Genomic DNA, 17597 nt, shown 5'->3' with positions numbered 1-17597 from the left:
GATTTATTAGAATCCTATTGTGAGCCTTTAGGGAGGGATCATAAATTTCAGTTTGAGCTCTCTTGGCATAATGAAATTGATTCTTGATTTAGAGTTGGTACGTGACATATAACCACTCTAACATTGGGGTCTTTATGTATTATGAGATTAGAAATCATGTTTGTTTTTCCAAGAAAGAGTTTCTATGCTTCAAAGATTCAATCACCATCGAGAGAGGGATTGAGTCTATTAGAATTTCATGTGAGTCTCGAGAGAGGGATCATGGAATTCAGTTTGAGGCTCTTGTCTCATAATCCTCCTGATCAATACAGTCTTAGTTGGTATGTGAGATGTAACCTCTTTGAGTTGAGGTCTTGAGGGTTGTGTGGCTTTTGGATTAGAAATTGAACTTCACCTCTTCTCATGAACAATTAGATCAAGAGATTGGCAATTGATTATGTGAATAGAAATTAAATCACCAAGAGATTGGGGTTTAATTACTCACAGTCCGCCATGGATCTATCTTACATGATTGAGAAGGAGTGAGACCCATTAATTCAAGAGGAATCAACATCTTGATAAACCCCATTTTTAGGGTTTATCTTGTGCTTAATTTAGGGGATTTAATCACCTTTTCTCACATTTATCCAAGGAAATAGCATGGTTTCATTATTGTCTCCTAATTTGTGCTTAAGTGTGAAAACATGCTTTTTAGGCCCTTAATTGCTAATTTTGATTCACCTTTGATTCCACTAGATGCCTTCATATGTTTGTTAATGAATTCAGGATGGAAAGGCTAGGAATGGATCAAAGGGGTGAAGAGGAAAAGCATGCAAGTGGAGAACTCATGAAGAAACAAGGATTTGGGATGCTGAGATCGACGCACACGCGCAGCAGACGCGCACCCGTGGATGGTGGAGTCGCATGGCGACGCGTACGCGTACAAGACGCGTACCCGTGGATAGCAAATTGTCAAGCGACGCGTACGCGTGACCCACGCGTATGCGTCGATGCTCGCTCGTGACTCACTTAAAGACAAAACGCTGGGGGCGAATTCTGGGCTTCCCAGCCCAAATCCAACTCACTTTCTGAGCCTATTTACATGCAGAAGTCAAAAGGGATCACACATTAGACACCTTCCACCATTAGATAGTTTTAGTTAGTTTTAGTTAGAGTTAGTTTCTAGAGAGAGAAGCTTTCTCTTCTCTCTAGAATTAGGATTAGGTTTAGGTTATCTCTTCTTCTAGATCTAGATTTACTTCTTCTCTTGCTTCAATTTTTCTTTTGCTTTATGAATTCTTATGTAGATTTCCATTTACCTTTTAATGCAATTTATGAATTCCATGTCTTTTCATGTTTGATTTGGTTTTCTATTATTGATCTCTTGCCATTGTAGTTAGATCTCTCTTTACTTCTTACAATTCATGTTGTTTACCTTCATTGCCTTTTATGTGTTTGATGAAATGCTTCTTTTAGTTATGAGTTAGATTTTGTTCCTCTTGGCCTAGGAAGAGTAATTAGTGATTCTTGAGTTATCTAATTTCTTTGTTGATTGATGATTAGAAGTTGCTAAAGCTAGTCTTTCCTTTGAGATTTGGCTAGGACTTATGGAATCAAGTTAATTCATCCACTTGACTTTCCTTCATAGTTAGAGGTTAACTAAGTGGGAGCAATGGACAATTGTTGTCACAATTGAGGAAGATAATGAGGATAGGACTTCTAGTTCTCATACCTTTCCAAGAGCTTTGTTAGTTGTTAGTTTATTTCCTTTTCCATTTATATTTCTTGTCTATTATCTCAAAAACCCCAAACATACTTCATAACCAATAACAAGAACACTTTATTGCAATTCCTAGGGAGAACGACCCGAGGTTTAAATACTTCGGTTACTAGATTTATTAGGGGTTTGTACTTGTGACAAACAATTTTTGTATGAAAGAATTATTGTTGGTTTAGAACCTATACTTGCAACGAGATTTCATTAGTAAAATTCTTTACCGACAAAAATTCATTCATCAAAATGGCACCGTTGCCGGGGAGTTACAATGGTGTTGTGTTATTGGTTATTGTATATATGTGAATATTGTGAATAGCTTGATTTTTGGATTGCTTGTTAGTTTTTGCTAGTTTTAGGACGTTGTTTCATTCTTTCTTATTAGCTTTTGTTTCTATTTTCTCTTTTCATTATGAATTCTCACTTTTGCTATGAGTTTGGTTCTAACTATGTTGTGGGAAATGAGGGCTACAATGAGGATGTGTATCAAGGATGGGACAATCAAAGGTGGGAGGAGCCATATGAATATGATCAATCTTCATGGCAACAACCTCCACCAATACACTATGAACAAGAGCCATTCTATGATGCATACCAATCAAATGGCTATGGTGAATCTCCTTGTGACTTTTAAGAACTGCCACCATATGCCTATGAGCCATATCCTCAACATAACCTTCAACCATACTCACCAACCACCTTTTCACAAGCCTCTTTTCACTAACCACCTTCATATGACCCTAATCCATATCCACCATACCAACCACCTTTTGAGCCATATGAGCCACATATTGAACCACCTCTATCTCAACCTCAATACTTCCAAGAACCACCTCCTCCATACTATTACCAAGATGAACCACCACATCCTTATACAATAAACCACCTTCCTACTATGAGTCCTTCTTCCAAAATGATGAATCCTTCCATCTACCCCAACCTCCAATGGATGACATCCTTGATGTTCTTGTTCAAGGACAAGAGGAGATGAAAAGGGAGGTACTAGAATTCACGACCGTCTTGGCCGAGGTAGTAAGCCGATTAGCCTCCCAATGCTTGAAGACTCAAGGCACTCCCATGGTCACATGTGGAGAACCAATTGACGAGCATAGCATAAAGGAGAGATTGGAAACTCCGATGGAGAATGAGGGATGTTGCTTTGTTTTGGAACAATTGGAGGAGCCTATGATCATTGAAGAAAAGGAAGAAGTGGTTGAAGACTTAGGAGATGCAGAACCTCCATGGGAAGCTAAAATCATAGAAAATTCCTCCAAGAAGATTGAATTTGATGTTGAGGAGCAGAGTGCACAACCTCCAAAACAATTTTGGAATGAAGAATTGGAAGGAATGGAGCAAGGACTGAGTTCCCTTAGAGATGAAGATTATGCATCCAATCTTCTTGGTGGTGAATCTTTTGCACTTGAAGAACCTTCTCCCAATGAGATAGAAAGAAATGTGGAGGTAGATTTTTCTCATCCTCCCATTTATGATTTGAGTGATGGAGAAGAATTAGATGAAATTGATGAACAAAGGATTGAAGTTGAAGTAGTTTGGGAAGAGGTGGAGGCAACCAAGGAAGAACTGATGAGCGGATAATTTATACGCTTTTTGGCATTATTTTTAGGTAGTTTTTAGTATGATTTAGTTAGTTTTTAGTATATTTTTATTAGTTTTTAAATAAAAATCACATTTCTGGACTTTACTATGAGTTTGTGTATTTTTCTGTAATTGAAGGACCAACAGAAGCCTCAACAAGGCTTCAACAATAATGGTGGAAGAAATAGGTTTAGCAATAGCAAGCCTTTTCCATCATCTTCTCAGCAACAGACAGAGAATTCTGAACAGAGCCATCATGGCCTGGAAACCATAGTCTCTGATCGATCCAAGACCACACTAAGTTTCATGAATAAAACAAGGTCCTCCATTAGAAATTTGGAGGCACAGGTGGGTCAACTGAGTAAGAAGATTACTGAAATTCCTCCCAGTACTCTCCCGAGCAATATAGAAGAAAATCCCAAGAGAGAGTGCAAGGCCATAACCATGACAAACATGGCCGAACCTGGAGAGAGTGAGGAGGACGTGAATCCCAGTGAAAAAAGCTTCATGGGACATCCTCTAGATAGAAAGGAATTTCCATTTGAGAAACCAAAGGAATATGAGGCTCATACAGAGACCATAGAGATTCCATTGAACTTTCTTCTGCCATTCATGAGCTCTGATGAATATTCTTCCTCTGAAGAGGATGAAGACATCACTGAAGAGCAAGTTGCTAAGTATCTAGGAGCAATCATAAAGTTGAATGCCAGTTTATTTGGTAATGAGACTTGGGAGGATGAACCCCCCTTGTTCACCAATGAACTGAGTGCCTTAATGAGGCAGACATTACTTCAGAAGAAACCGGATCCCGAAAAATTCTTCATTCCTTGTACCATAGGCACCATGACCTTTGAGAAGGCTCTATGTAACCTGGGGTCAGGGATAAACCTCATGCCACTCTCTGTAATAGAGAAACTGGGAATCTTTGAGGTACAAGCTGCAAGAATCTCACTAGAGATGGCAGACAAATCAATGAAACAGGCTTATGGACTAGTAGAGGACGTGCTAGTAAAGGTTGAAGTCCTTTACATCCCTGCTGATTTCATAATCCTAGACACTGGGAAGAATGAGGATGAATCCATCATCCTTGGCAGACCCTTCCTAGCCACAACAAAAGCTGTGATTGATGCTGACAGAGGAGAGTTGGTCCATCAGTTGAATGAAGACTACCTTGTATTTAAGACTCAAGGTTCTCCTTCTGTAACCATGTAGAGGAAGCATGAAAAGCTTCTCTCAATACAGAGTCAAATAAAACCCCCAAATTCAACTTCTAAGTTTGGTGTTGGGAGGCCACCATTAAGCTCTGAGTCTCTGTGAAGCTCTCTAAGAGCTCACTGTCAAGTTATTGACATTAAAGAAGCGCTTATTGGGAGGCAACCCAATGTTATTTAATTATATCTATTTGTTTTCCATTGTCATGTTATATTTTCTTTAGGTTGATGATAATGTGGAGTCACAAAAATAACTGCAGAATTAAAGCGGAATCAAAACAGCATCAAAAACAGCATACCCTGGAGGATAGGCTTTCTGGCGTTTAAACGCCAGTAAGGATAGTAGAATGGGCGTTTAACGCCCAATCTGGCAGCATTCTGGGTGTTAAACGCCAGAATTGGCAGACAGACTAGCGTTTAACACCAGAAAGGGTGTCTGGCTGTCTGGCTAGCGTTAAACGCCAGAATTGGCAAACAGACTGGCGTTTAACGCCAGAAAAGGGTGTCTGGTTGGCGTTAAACACCAGAAAAGGGCATCAGCCTGGCGTTTAACACCAGGAAAGGTAGCAGAGATAGTGTTAAATGCCAAAATTGGCAAACAGAGGGGGTTTAAACGCCAGAAAGGTGCACGAACCTGAATTCCTTGACACCTCAGGATCTGTAGACCCCACAGGATCCCCACCTACTCCACCTATCTTTCTCTCCTCTTCACACCTTTCCATAACACTCTTCCCCAAACACCATTCACCTATCAAGTCCTACCCTCTTCCCCATAATCTCTTCACCACTCACATCCATCCACTATTTCCCAAAACCCCACCTACATCACCATTCAAATTCAAAACATTTCCCTCCCAAACACAGCCCCTTCATACACAACTTCTCTCTCTCTCTTAGCCTATAAATACCCCTCCTTACCACCTTCACTTTCACACATCATAAACACTTAAAACCCCCACTTGGCCGAATCCAAAACACCCCTCTATCTCCTCCATTTTTTCTTCTTCTCCTCCTTTATTTCTTCTTTTGCTCAAGGACGAGCAAACCCTTTAAGTTTGGTGTGAGAAAAGGCTCTGCTTTTTGTTTTTCCATAACCATTAATGGCACCTAAGACCGGAGAAACCTCTAGAAAGAGAAAAGGGAAGGCAATTGCTTCCACTTCTGAGTCATGGGAGATGGAGAGATTCATCTCAAAAGTCCATCAAGACCACTTCTATGAAGTTGTGGCCAAGAAAAGGGTGATCCCCGAGGTCCCATTCATGCTAAAAAAGAATGAATATCCGGAGATCCGACATGAGGTTCAGAGAAGAGGTTGGGAAACTCTCACCAACACCATCCAACAAGTCGGAATCTTAATGGTTCAAGAGTTCTATGCTAATGCATGGATCACTACGAACCATGATCAAAGTGTGAACTGGAACCCAAAGAATTGGCTCACAATGGTTCAAGAAAAATACTTGGATTTCAGTCCGGAAACTGTAAGGTTGGCATTCAACTTGCCAATAATGAGAGGAGATCATCATCCTTTCACTAGAAGAGTCAACTTTGATCAAAGGTTAGACCAAGTCCTCATGGACATCTGTGTGGAAGAAGCACAATAGAAGAGAGACTCAAGAGGCAAGCCATTTCAATTGAGAAGGCTTGACCTCAAACCCGTGGCTAGAGGATGGTTGGAGTTCGTCCAATGCTCTATCATTCCTAATAGCAACCGATCTGAAGTAACTGTGGACAGGGCTATCATGATCTATAGTATCATGATTGGAGAGGAAGTAGAAGTTCATGAGATCATATCTTTAGAACTATACAAAGTAGCTAACAAGCCCTCCACTTTGGCAAGATTAACCTTTCCCCATCTCATCTGTCACCTATGCAGTTCAGCTGGAGTTGTCATAGAGGAAGACATCCTCATTGAAGGGGACAAACCCATCACTAAGAAAAGGATGGAGCAAACAAGAGAGCCTACTCATGGACCTCAACAAGAGCATGAGGAAGTCTCTCATCAAGAAATCCCTGAGATGCCTCAAGGAATACATTTCCCTCCACACAACTATTGGGAGCAACTCAACACCTCTTTAGGAAATTTGAGTTCTAACATGGAGCAACTAAGGATAGAGCACCAAGAGCACTCCATTATCCTCAATGAAATCAGAGAGGACCAAAAGGCCATAAGAGAGGAGCAACAAAGGCAAGAAAGAGACATAGAGGAGCTCAAGCACTCCATAGGATCTTCAAGAGGAAAAACTAGCCGCCATCACTAAGGTGGACCCGTTCTTTAATTTCCTTGTTCTTATTTTTCTGTTTTTCGTTTCTATGCTTTATGTTTTGTCTATGTTTGTGTCTTCATTACATGATCATTAGTATTTAATGTCTATGTCTTAAAGCTATGAATGATTCCATGAATTCCTTACCTTTCTTAAATGAAAAATGTTTTTATTTGCAAAAGAACAAGAAGTGCATAATTTCAAAAATTATCTTGAAATTGGCTTAATTATTTTGATGTGGTGGCAATACTTTTTGTTTTCTGAATGAATGCTTGAACAGTGCATATTTTTGATAGTGAAGTTTATGAATGTTAAAATTGTTGGCTCTTGAAAGAATAATGAAAAAATAGAAATGTTATTGATAATCTGAAAAATCATAAAATTGATTCTTGAGGCAAGAAAAAGCAGCGAAAACCACAAAGCTTGCGAAAAAAATGGCAAAAAATAAAGAAAAAGAAAAAAAGCAAGCAGAAAAAGCCAATAACCCTTTAAACTAAAAGGCAAGGGCAAAAAGGATCAAAGACTTTGAGCATTAATGGATAGGAGGGCCCAAAAGGAATGAAATCCTGGCCTAAGCGGCTAAATCAAGCTGTCCCTAACCATGTGCTTGTGGCGTGAAGGTGTCAAGTGAAAAGCTTAAGACTGAGCAGTTAAAGTCGTGGTCCAAAGCAAAAAGAGTGTGCTTAAGAACTCTGGGCACCTCTAACTGGGGACTCTAGCAAAGCTGAGTCACAATCTGAAAAGGTTCACCCAGTTATATGTCTGTGGCATTTATGTATCCGGTGGTAATACTGGAAAACAAGTTGATTAGGGTCATGGCCAAGACTCATAAAGTAGCTGTGTTCAAGAATCAACAAACTAAACTAGGAGAATCAATAACACTATCTAAATTCTGAGTTCCTATGGATGCTAATCATTCTGAACTTCAAAGGATAAAGTGAGATGCCAAAACTGTTCAGAAGCAAAAAGCTACTAGTCCCGCTCATCTAATTGAAACTAATCTTCATTGATATTTTAGAAACTTATTGTATATTCTCTTCATTTTATCCTATTTTGTTTTTGGTTGCTTGGGGACAAGCAACAATTTAAGTTTGGTGTTGTGATGAGCGGATATTTTATACCCTTTTTGGCATTGATTTTACATAGTTTTCAGTATGTTTTAGTTACTTTTTATTATATTTTTATTAGTTTTTATGCAAAAATCACATTTCTGGACTATACTATGAGTTTGTATATTTTTTTTGTAATTTCAAGTATTTTCTGGCTGATATTGAGGGACCTGAGCAAAAGTCTGATTCAGAGGCTGAGAAAAGATTGCAGATGTTGTTGGATTCTAACCCTCCTGCACTCGAAGTGGATTTTCTGGAGCTACAGAAGCCCAATTGGCACGCTCTCACTTGTGTTGGAAAGTAGACATCTTGGGCTTTCCAGCAATATACAATAGTCCATACTTTGCCCGAGATTTGATGGCCCAAACTGGATTTCAAACGCCAGCCAGAGACCCATTTTCTGGCGTAAAACGCCAGAACTGGCACCAAAACTGGAGTTAAACGTCCAAACTGGCATCCAAGCTAGCGTTTAACTCTAGAAATGGCCTATGCATGTGTAAAGCTTAATGCTCAGCCCAAGCACACACCAAGTGGGCCCCGTAAGTGAATTTCTGCACTATCTGCACTTAGTTACTCAATTTCTGTAAACCCTAGTAACTAGTTTAGTATAAATAGCACTTTTTACTATTGTATTAAAGACTTTTGGATCTCTGGACATTTAGTCCTTAGAGATTGGGAGGCTGGCCTCACGGCCATGCCTAGACCTTTTTTTCTTATGTATATTCTACGGTGGAGTTTCTACACCTCATAGATTAAGGTGTGGAGCTCTGCTGTTCTTCATGAATTAATGCAAGTACTATTGTTTTTCTTTTAATTCACGCCTACTTCTTCTCCAAGATATACTCTCGTACTTAATTCAGTTAAGTCAGAATGAAGGGGTGACCTGTGACAATCACCCACTATCTTGATTACTCGCTTAGCAAAGATCCGCGTGCCTGACAACCACGAGCGGTCTACATGATGTTCAATGTAGTTATTGGACGACAGTCGGAGTATACTCTCTTAGGTCTCTAATCCACGAACCGAGTCCGTGAGATTAGTACCTTCGTGGTATAGGCTAGAACCAATTGGCAGCATTCCTGAGATTCAGAAAGTCTAAATCTTGTCTGTGGTATTCTGAGTAGGATCTGGGAAGGGATGACTGTGACGGGCTTCAAACTCACGAATGTTGGGCGTAGTGATAGTGTGCAAAAGGATAGAGAGATTCTATTTCGACACTAGTGAGAACCGACAGATGATTAGCCGTGCGGTAGCTATACCTGGTATTTTTCATCCGAGATGAGAAATCCGACAGTTGATTAGCCGTGCAGAGATCGTACCTGGTATTTTTCATCCGAGAGGATCATACAGCTTTCCATGGAAGGGAGAACGCATGATTGGAAGAAGACAATAGAAAAGCAGAGGTTCAAAAGCAACAAAGCATCTCCAAACGCTTATCTAAAATTCCCACCAATGAATTACATAAGTATCTTTATTTTATTTTATGTTTTAATTATCTTTTAATTATCAAAACCTCATAACCATTTGAATCCGCCTGACTAAGATTTACAGGATGACCATAGCTTGCTTCAACTTGACAATCTCCGTGGGATCGACCCTTACTCACGTAAGGTATTGCTTGGACGACCCAGTGCACTTGCTGGTTAGTTGTGCGGAGTTGTGAAAAGTGTGATCACAATTTCGTGCACCACTCACTGGCAAGTGTACCGGGTTGCATCAAGTAGTAATAACTCACAAGAGTGAGGTCAATCCCACAGGGATTGATGGATCAAGTAACTTTAGTGAGTGATTGGTCTAGTCAAGCTAACAATGATGAATTGGATGAAAATTGGAGCAATCAGACAGTAAATTGCAGAAAATGTAAAGTGCATAATGTAAATTTCAGAAGCTTAAATGACAAGAAATGTAAATTGCAGAAGATATAAAGGGAATTGGGTACTGGAAATTAAAGAGACAGTAAATCAAAACTCAGGACAATTGCAGAAGAATTACATTGCATGAAAGTAAATTGAAAGAGAGGCAAAGATGCAGGGAATTTAAATTGCATAGAAATTAAACTCAGCTCATAGCAGACTCAATTGTAAAATTGCAGAAGAACAGAATTACAAAAAAGTAAATCAAGCTCAGTACCAATGCAAATGAAAAATTTCAGAAAGAAAAAGTGGAGATGAGAATGGCAGTAAATTGAAATTTGCATAAGCTGAATTGAATTCAAGATGGAATGTAAAATGGCAGAAAAATAAAAGAGCTTTCTATTTTACTCCTACTCCTACTTCTATTGCTCTCTAGCAGAGATTGTCTAACAGATCTCCTTAATAAAATGAAATTGATGCCTTTATATAGGGTTTACATAATGAAAATGAAATTAAAATTGAAAACAAATTACAATTCAAATGAAATTCCTATTCTAATTGTTTCTTGTGCCTTTGAGTCATGTCCAATGGGCTTTTGTTGGTTTGACCTTGAATGAGTGGGTTAGGAGTGGCTTGGTGATGCTCCAGTAGAGCGCTCCGTGCCTAAAGTGATCGTCTTGTTCACTTTGCCAAGCGTGCCCTTTCACGTGCTCAACTTCTCCTCTAGCGTTCACTTAGTGAACGTCACGTTCACTTGTTGAACTTTGCTCCATGGTGCTTCCTTGGTGCACACCATTCTTCATGGGCGCTCTCCTAGTGAACGCTACGTTCACATTTTGAGCGCTGGCTTATGTATGGAAGCCCAAGCATTGCCTTCGCAAATTGGAATTCACGAGAAAGTGAAGAAAGTGAACGCTAGCTGTTTGTGTTCCTAAGCGTGGTTTTTTGGGTCTTAAAGATGCCTTTCACTTGTGCTTCAATTTTCATACCAAATATAGATTGTTATATATCGTTGGAAAGCTCTGAATGTCAGCTTTCCAATGCAACTAGAAGCAGATTAATTGGACATCTGTAGCTCAAGTTATGGTCCTTTGAAGAAGGCATGGTCGTGCTGTTTTGGAGGCCGAAAATGCTCAATTAGTGAGCGTGGCGTTCACTTAGTGAGCGCTGTTTGGAGGCCAAAGTTAGCGCCAGCTTCTGAAGCCCAAACGTAATGTTCACCCCATATTATTATATATTGTTGGAAAGCTCTGGATGTCTACTTTCCAATGCATTTGAGAGCACGACATTTAAAGCTCTACAGCTCAAGTTATCTTCCTTGGAAGGTGAAGAGGTCAGCTGGCCTTACTGCAGGTTGATACTATGTTCATCTTTGCACTTTTGGGGTAAGTTTTCTCCCTCAAATTTAGTGTCCACCATACAGTGCCATATATGCTTGGAAAGTTCTAGATTCCTACTTTTCAATGCCACTAAAATCACCTCATTTGGAGTTTTTTAGCTCAAGTTATTCTTGTTGGAGTGTGAAGAGGTCAGGGTTGCAAATCCTCTTTGCCTAACTCTGAAGCCTCTTTGAGTTTGTTTCTAACTCTTTTGTCACCTTGGGGGTGTGATTCTTCTTTTAGTGCTTTTATTGCTTCTTTTTCTATTGTTTCCTACAAAATTTATAAAATCAAAAGATCAAAGAAATATACCATTTAAGCACAAAAGCATTCAATATTTAAGCACTAATCATCAATTTCTTGTATGAAAAAGCATAGAAAAACATGACATGATGACATGTCATCAGGGAGTCATTGGGTTCAGTAGATGTATAATTTTCTGGATCAAATTCATTTTCATCTTTTCCGCAATCAATGCATTCATTGATCTCCTTGGTAATCTTAAGTGATTAGATCCCAATTCCTTGGCTCACCAATCTCTCTAAGCATGAAAAATTGCCCAATTCCTTGATTTAAGTGCTCATGGGAAGAGATTAAGTGTGGTAACTGATTATACCACACAAATTCATAGATGAAAGTATTGGTAGGATTACATGTCACTATATCCATCCAAACCCCAATCTAATCCAATGTGAGAAAGCATTTCTAGCATGATCTCCTCATTCCTCTTCCAAGGTTCCAAGGAGATCCAATTATGAATAGCTTCTTTCCCAAGATAACTATCCAATTAGATGAAGAGCGAAAGCTTTCTAGCAAAATCAAGAGAAAAGAAAGAAGAAGATGAATGAAAACTAATATTGATCCATTGAGTTACACAGAGCTCCCTAACCCAATGAAAGGGGTTTAGTTGTTCATAGCTCTCAAAATGGAAAATTGAAATTGAAAGATACATAGCTGAAAATTAAAGAATTGAAGAAAAACTAAATTGAACCGAAAGGTGAAAAGTGAACTAAAAATCCCCCTCCTAACTTAAATTCTAAGCTATTTATATACTTTCTCCCATTGATCTTCAATCTCTGAATTGGGCTTTTGGCCTTGATGGAATTGGGTTGGAGTTGCTCCAATTGGGTTCCCTTGATGTTGAGAAGAAATCTGTTTGATTTGCAGAGTTCTGGTGCTCAAGTTGGAGTCAACGTTTGATGGCCAACGTTGACTCAAACGCCCTTCTCTATAAAACCAGAAAAACCAGATAATCCTGCTGTCATTGGCGTTTGACTCAACATTGGAAGGCCAACATTCTGCTACCCACGCGTACGCATGCACCATGTGTGCGCGTGAAAGCTGTGATTTTGCTTAGTCACGCGTGCGCGTACACCACGCTTACACGTGCATTGCCATTTTTCCCATCCACGCATACGCGTCACTGACGCGTGCGCGTCGATTCAAATTTTTCAATTCCAAATTCTGGGCCTCTCATCATGGACGTTGGAGGCAGCGTTTGAGGCAACGTTGGATCTCCAACATTCGTTTGTTGACGCGTATGCGTGACCCACGCGTACGTGATAAATCCCGATTTCGTGGTTTATTTCGTGCTTATTTTGGGGGATTTATTCACCTTTTCCCACATTTATTCAATGAAATAGCATGGTTTTGTAATTCTCCCTTAAATTTTGCTTAAGTGTAAAAACATGCTTTTTAGGCCCTAATTTGGTGATTTTTATTTCACTTTAATTCCATTCGATGCCTTAATGTGTTTGTTAAGTAATTCCAGGTTCATAAGGCAAGTATTGGATGGAAGAAATGAGGAGGAAAGCATGCAAAGTGGAGAATGCATGAAGAAACAAAGATTTGGAATGCACCAATGGACGCGCACGCGTACAAGGTGCGCACGCGCAAAAGGGATTTCTTACAAGGATGCGCACGCGTACATGCCGCTTCCGCACGGGTTGGGAATTTGCCAGCGACGTGCACGCGCAAATGACGCGCGCGCGCCGATATTCTTATATGACCCACTTAATGGCAAAATGCTGGGGGTAATTTCTGAGCTGCCCAGGCCCAAATCCAACTTGTTTCTGAGTGTATTTCATGCAGAATTGAAGTCCAAGCAAAGGGGGGAGTAATTAGTTGTAGGTTTAGCATCATGTAGTATAGTTTCTAGAGAGAGAAGCTCTCTCTTCTCTCTAGAATTAGGTTAGGATAGTTTAATTTCATCTTAAATCTAGCTTTGATATCATGTTTTCATCTTGTTTCCTTTATGATCTCTTGCTCCTACTACTTGATTCTCATGTGTTAATTTCCCTTTTTGCTACCTTTTGTGATGATGAACTCATGTTGGATTTGGTTATGATTAATGCAATTTGATGTTGATGTTTATTTTTATTGTTGATTTGAATTGTGAATTTACTTTCCTTGCTATTAATAGTTGTTAGATTTTATTATTTCTTGCACTTTTACTATGCTTTTCTTGTATGCCTTCCAAGTGTTTGATCAAATGCTTGGAAGGATGTTAGAGTAGATTTTGAGCATTCCTGACTTGGAAAGAGTAATTGGGCAATCTTGAGTCATGTAAAACCCAACTCATGTTGGTGATCTAGAGTTGTTAGTTAATATTGTTTCCATTGACGCTAATCTTTTGCTAATTCAATTAGTAAGTCGATTAGGACTTTTGGATTGAGATTAGCTAGTCTCATTAGACTTTCTCCCTATCTGTTGGAGTTGACGTAATGAGATAAATTCTTGTTTATATTTGTGACATGATTAATTAATCTTGTTTGACATTCTCCCGATGTGTGAGTTAACTAAATAAGATGAATTAGTCATGCATGACTAGGATAGAAAGCCTATGAACTCAATCCATTGCCATGAATGTCTCCTCCTTTATTAATTGCTTTCTTTAATTACTTGCCTAATTTACTTTTCTTGTCATTTACTCTTCTCGCACCAATATCAAATCAAAACCCCCTTTACCCCATCATAGCCAATACGCATGCACTCCATTGTATCCTAGGGAGACGACCCGGAGTCTAAATACTTCGGTGATGAATTCATTGGGGTTTGTTACTTGTGACAACCAATATTTTTGATTGGGAGGATTGTTTGTTGGTGTAGAACTATACTTGCAACGAGAATTCATTCAATTGAGGAAATTCTATACCGACACGACAATTATCTCATTATCAAAATGGCGCCGTTGCCGGGAAACCAATGGTGCTATGTTGTTGGCTATTGTAAATATTGTGAATAGCTTTATCTTTGGTTTGTTTGTTGATTTTTGCTAGTTTTAGGATTTAGTCTCCTTCAATTCTTATTGCTCTTTGTTTTTTTTTATTTTCCACTTCACTATAAATTCTCACTTTGGCTATGAGTGTAGCTCAAACTATGTTGTAGGAAATGAAAGCCTTAATGAGGATGTGCATCAAGGAATTGGAGATCAAAGGTGGGAGGAGCCTCAGATATTTGATCAACCTCTATGGCAACAACCTCCGCCAATGCACTATGAAGAAGGGCCATTCTATGATGCATATCAATCCACTAGCTATGGTGAACTCCCTTGTGACTTTCAAGAACCAACACCATATGCCTATGAGCCATATCCTCAATATAGCCACACGTCATACTCACAAGCCTCATACCGCCATTTACCTCCACTTGACTATAACTCATACACACCATATCAACCACCGTTAGAATCACATGTAGAACAACCACCATCCCAATACCAATACTCTCAAGAACCACAAATTCCACATACACCACCTCAAGAACTCCACCAATTTAAACCACCTTCTGATTACGAAAATCTCTCCCTAACCGATGAATTTTCTCTTCCAACCCCATCTCCTGACGAAGCCTTCATGTTAGAACTGAGAGACCTTAAATCTCGTATTTTAAGGCGACAAGAGGAGGATGAAACTAAGTTTAAGGAGTTAAGAGTAAGGGTGGCCGGCATAGTAGAAGCCGTGGGTCACCTAACATCTCACCTAAGCTCATGCGCCATAAGTACTCCCGTTGTTGAATGTGGAGAAGCAATCAATAAGCTTAGTGAGGATATGAACTTAGAACTCCATGGTGAGGAAAGAGAATTAAGGCCAAAAGGAAATCAAGAGGAGAAAATAGAGATAAGTGCACATGAGGAAGTAGTGGATGGATGTTTAGGATACGTTGAGCACATAAAGGAATCTCGGATCGAAGAACTCTCTTCCAAGAAGCTTGGAGGGGATGTTGCAAAAAGGAGCAATGTTGCAAAAGTAAACAAAAAGTTGGAGGAAACTAATCAAGAAGTGGATTCCATCACTAGTGATTTTTTGCCCACCTTGATCAATCCCCTTGACGGTCCTATTGAACTTTCCCCCAGTAGATTGGAAAGAAAAGTTGAGGAGGACGTACAACCTCCAAGGTCTAGTGCGAGTGAAGAACTGGGAGGAGTATTCCAAGCAACAAACGCTCCTATTTATGATGATTCCGAATCAACATATGATCCTTTCGAGTTTGAAGAATCCTTCCCCGAATTGTCTGGATTCGATGATGAGGTAGATTTTACTTTGCCTCCTATCTATGATGAGAGTGATGGGGAAGAAATAGAAGAAACTGGTGAAGAGGAATGTGAACTTGAGGAAGCTTGGCATGAGGAGGAATTTGAAGAAGCTCGCCAAGTGGTGGAAACCTCTAGAAGAGGATGGACGGGAGTAAAGCATGCTTTATCAAGATCTTTGGGGACTCCTCCACCTAGTTCATCATCCAATCCTCCACTTGAGTGGGTAAAACTTCTAACTCTCAGCTTTATAATCCCACTTGAGTATGGTTTGCTTGAAACGGATGGCCAACTTAGGGCGCTTTGTGGAATTAAGCAAAAGAGGAGGATGTTTATTGGTTGGCGTTCTAAATCTAGGCTCATTATGGTGGGAAGCTCGAAATTAGAGAGCATGGATTGGTGCAATGCTAAATTAAATGGGTCTAGAAGAGTAGTTTGGTGCCTCCATGAGAATTTTGTTTTATCGTCGCCCGGGCAAAGTCAAGGCAATCAACTAGAAGATGGGTGCGAGGACAAGATATGGGATCCTGGATTATCCTATGATAGTTGTTTTCGGGAGCTCAAGTCTTGGAGAGAATCTCACCAAAGCTTCATGAAGAAGGTTGGAAATTCTGACAACCGATTGAAGGACAAGCACTTTTGGAGGTTCAAGGATGGATACAAGCATAAGCCACCTTGATAAGAAGCCTCCCGATGTCCAACTTAAGGACTTAAACTAAAAGTGCTTGGTGGGAGACACCCCACCATGGTAAACTCTTTCCATTCTCTTGTAGATATAATGAATGAATGAATCGGGTTCCATTGTATATGGTTTCTTTACTTCTTGGTATATTTCTCTTTGTTTAACTAAGGTGTTTATGCATTTTGTGCTTTAATGAGGGATGAATCTTTGAATTGGGTTTTTGCTTAAATTGCAAGTTTTTTCAAGTTGTTTGAAAATTGTCCCTATGTCTCAAAATGTGCTTAATCTTACACCTTAGCTTGTTCTAGATTTTTAAAGAAGGATGAGAAGTTATGAGATCTTTTGATGCTCATTGAAAAAAAAAAAAAACAACAAGGCACGCACAAGCGCAAGGCGCGTGCGCGCGTCGGCTGCTCATTCAAGTTTTCTGGGCCAAGGACCGGAGAGTTGCGCCACTTTTGGGCCAACTCTGTGCACGTGAACGCACGCTGTACGCGTCTGCGTCACCCCCTATTTCTTTGACCACGTGTTAGCGTACTTCACGCTTCCGCACCCATCCAATAAGCTCAAGCCATCCACGCGAACGCGCATAGTGCGCGCGCGCATCGATGCGTCCTAGCATCATCCAGGCCAAAAGACCCGAGACTTGTGCCAACTCTGGGCCTCTTTTGTGCCTTTAGCCCAGCACATCCGCACCGACGCGCACCTTGCGCGTCCGCGCCCATTCCGATTCCTTCGTCTACGCGCAAGCGCGCATGGCGCTCCCGCGCCGTCCTTCCATTTCTACCACCCACGCTAACGCGCACAGTGCGCACGCTCGTGGATTCGAATTTTCACTTACCCCAGAGACGCGAAGCCCTAGCGCATTCGCGCATCACACCCTTCCCACCCCCAACATTCCATTTTCTTCTCCCATTCAACCTCCCTCCCTGAGCGACCAACAACCGGCTGTCCTCCGGCAAGCGTTCTGTCACCGTCGCCACCGCCACCATCGCCTCACCCTCTTCTCTCTCTTCTCTCTCTTCTCTCACTCTTTCTTTCTCTTCCACTCAACCCTCCGCTCTGTCTCTGCCCTCTGTGCCACCCAGCACCGCCGCGACCACCATTGTCGTTGGCGCAAGCTCAGCGGTGCAACCTGACAGCCGTGCTGCTCTGGCCGGTTCTCCGCCTCACCACTGCACTTCACTTTTTTCTCCCTTTTTCTCTGTTCAGTCTCTGCAAC

The 17597-nt window shown here is 40.5% G+C and overlaps 1 pseudogene; it reads right to left on the bottom strand.

Moving 5' to 3' along the window:
- Positions 1-17367, bottom strand: part of LOC148564559 (uncharacterized) — a 36025-nt pseudogene extending 18658 nt beyond the window's left edge.
- Positions 17368-17597: the final 230 nt, after the last annotated feature.

The sequence above is a fragment of the Arachis ipaensis genome, chromosome B5 (genome assembly GCF_059453495.1).
Source record: "Arachis ipaensis isolate K30076 ecotype BB chromosome B5, ASM5945349v1, whole genome shotgun sequence".
Lineage (NCBI taxonomy): Eukaryota > Viridiplantae > Streptophyta > Magnoliopsida > Fabales > Fabaceae > Arachis > Arachis ipaensis.
This window is presented reverse-complemented; position numbering and strand designations above follow the sequence as displayed.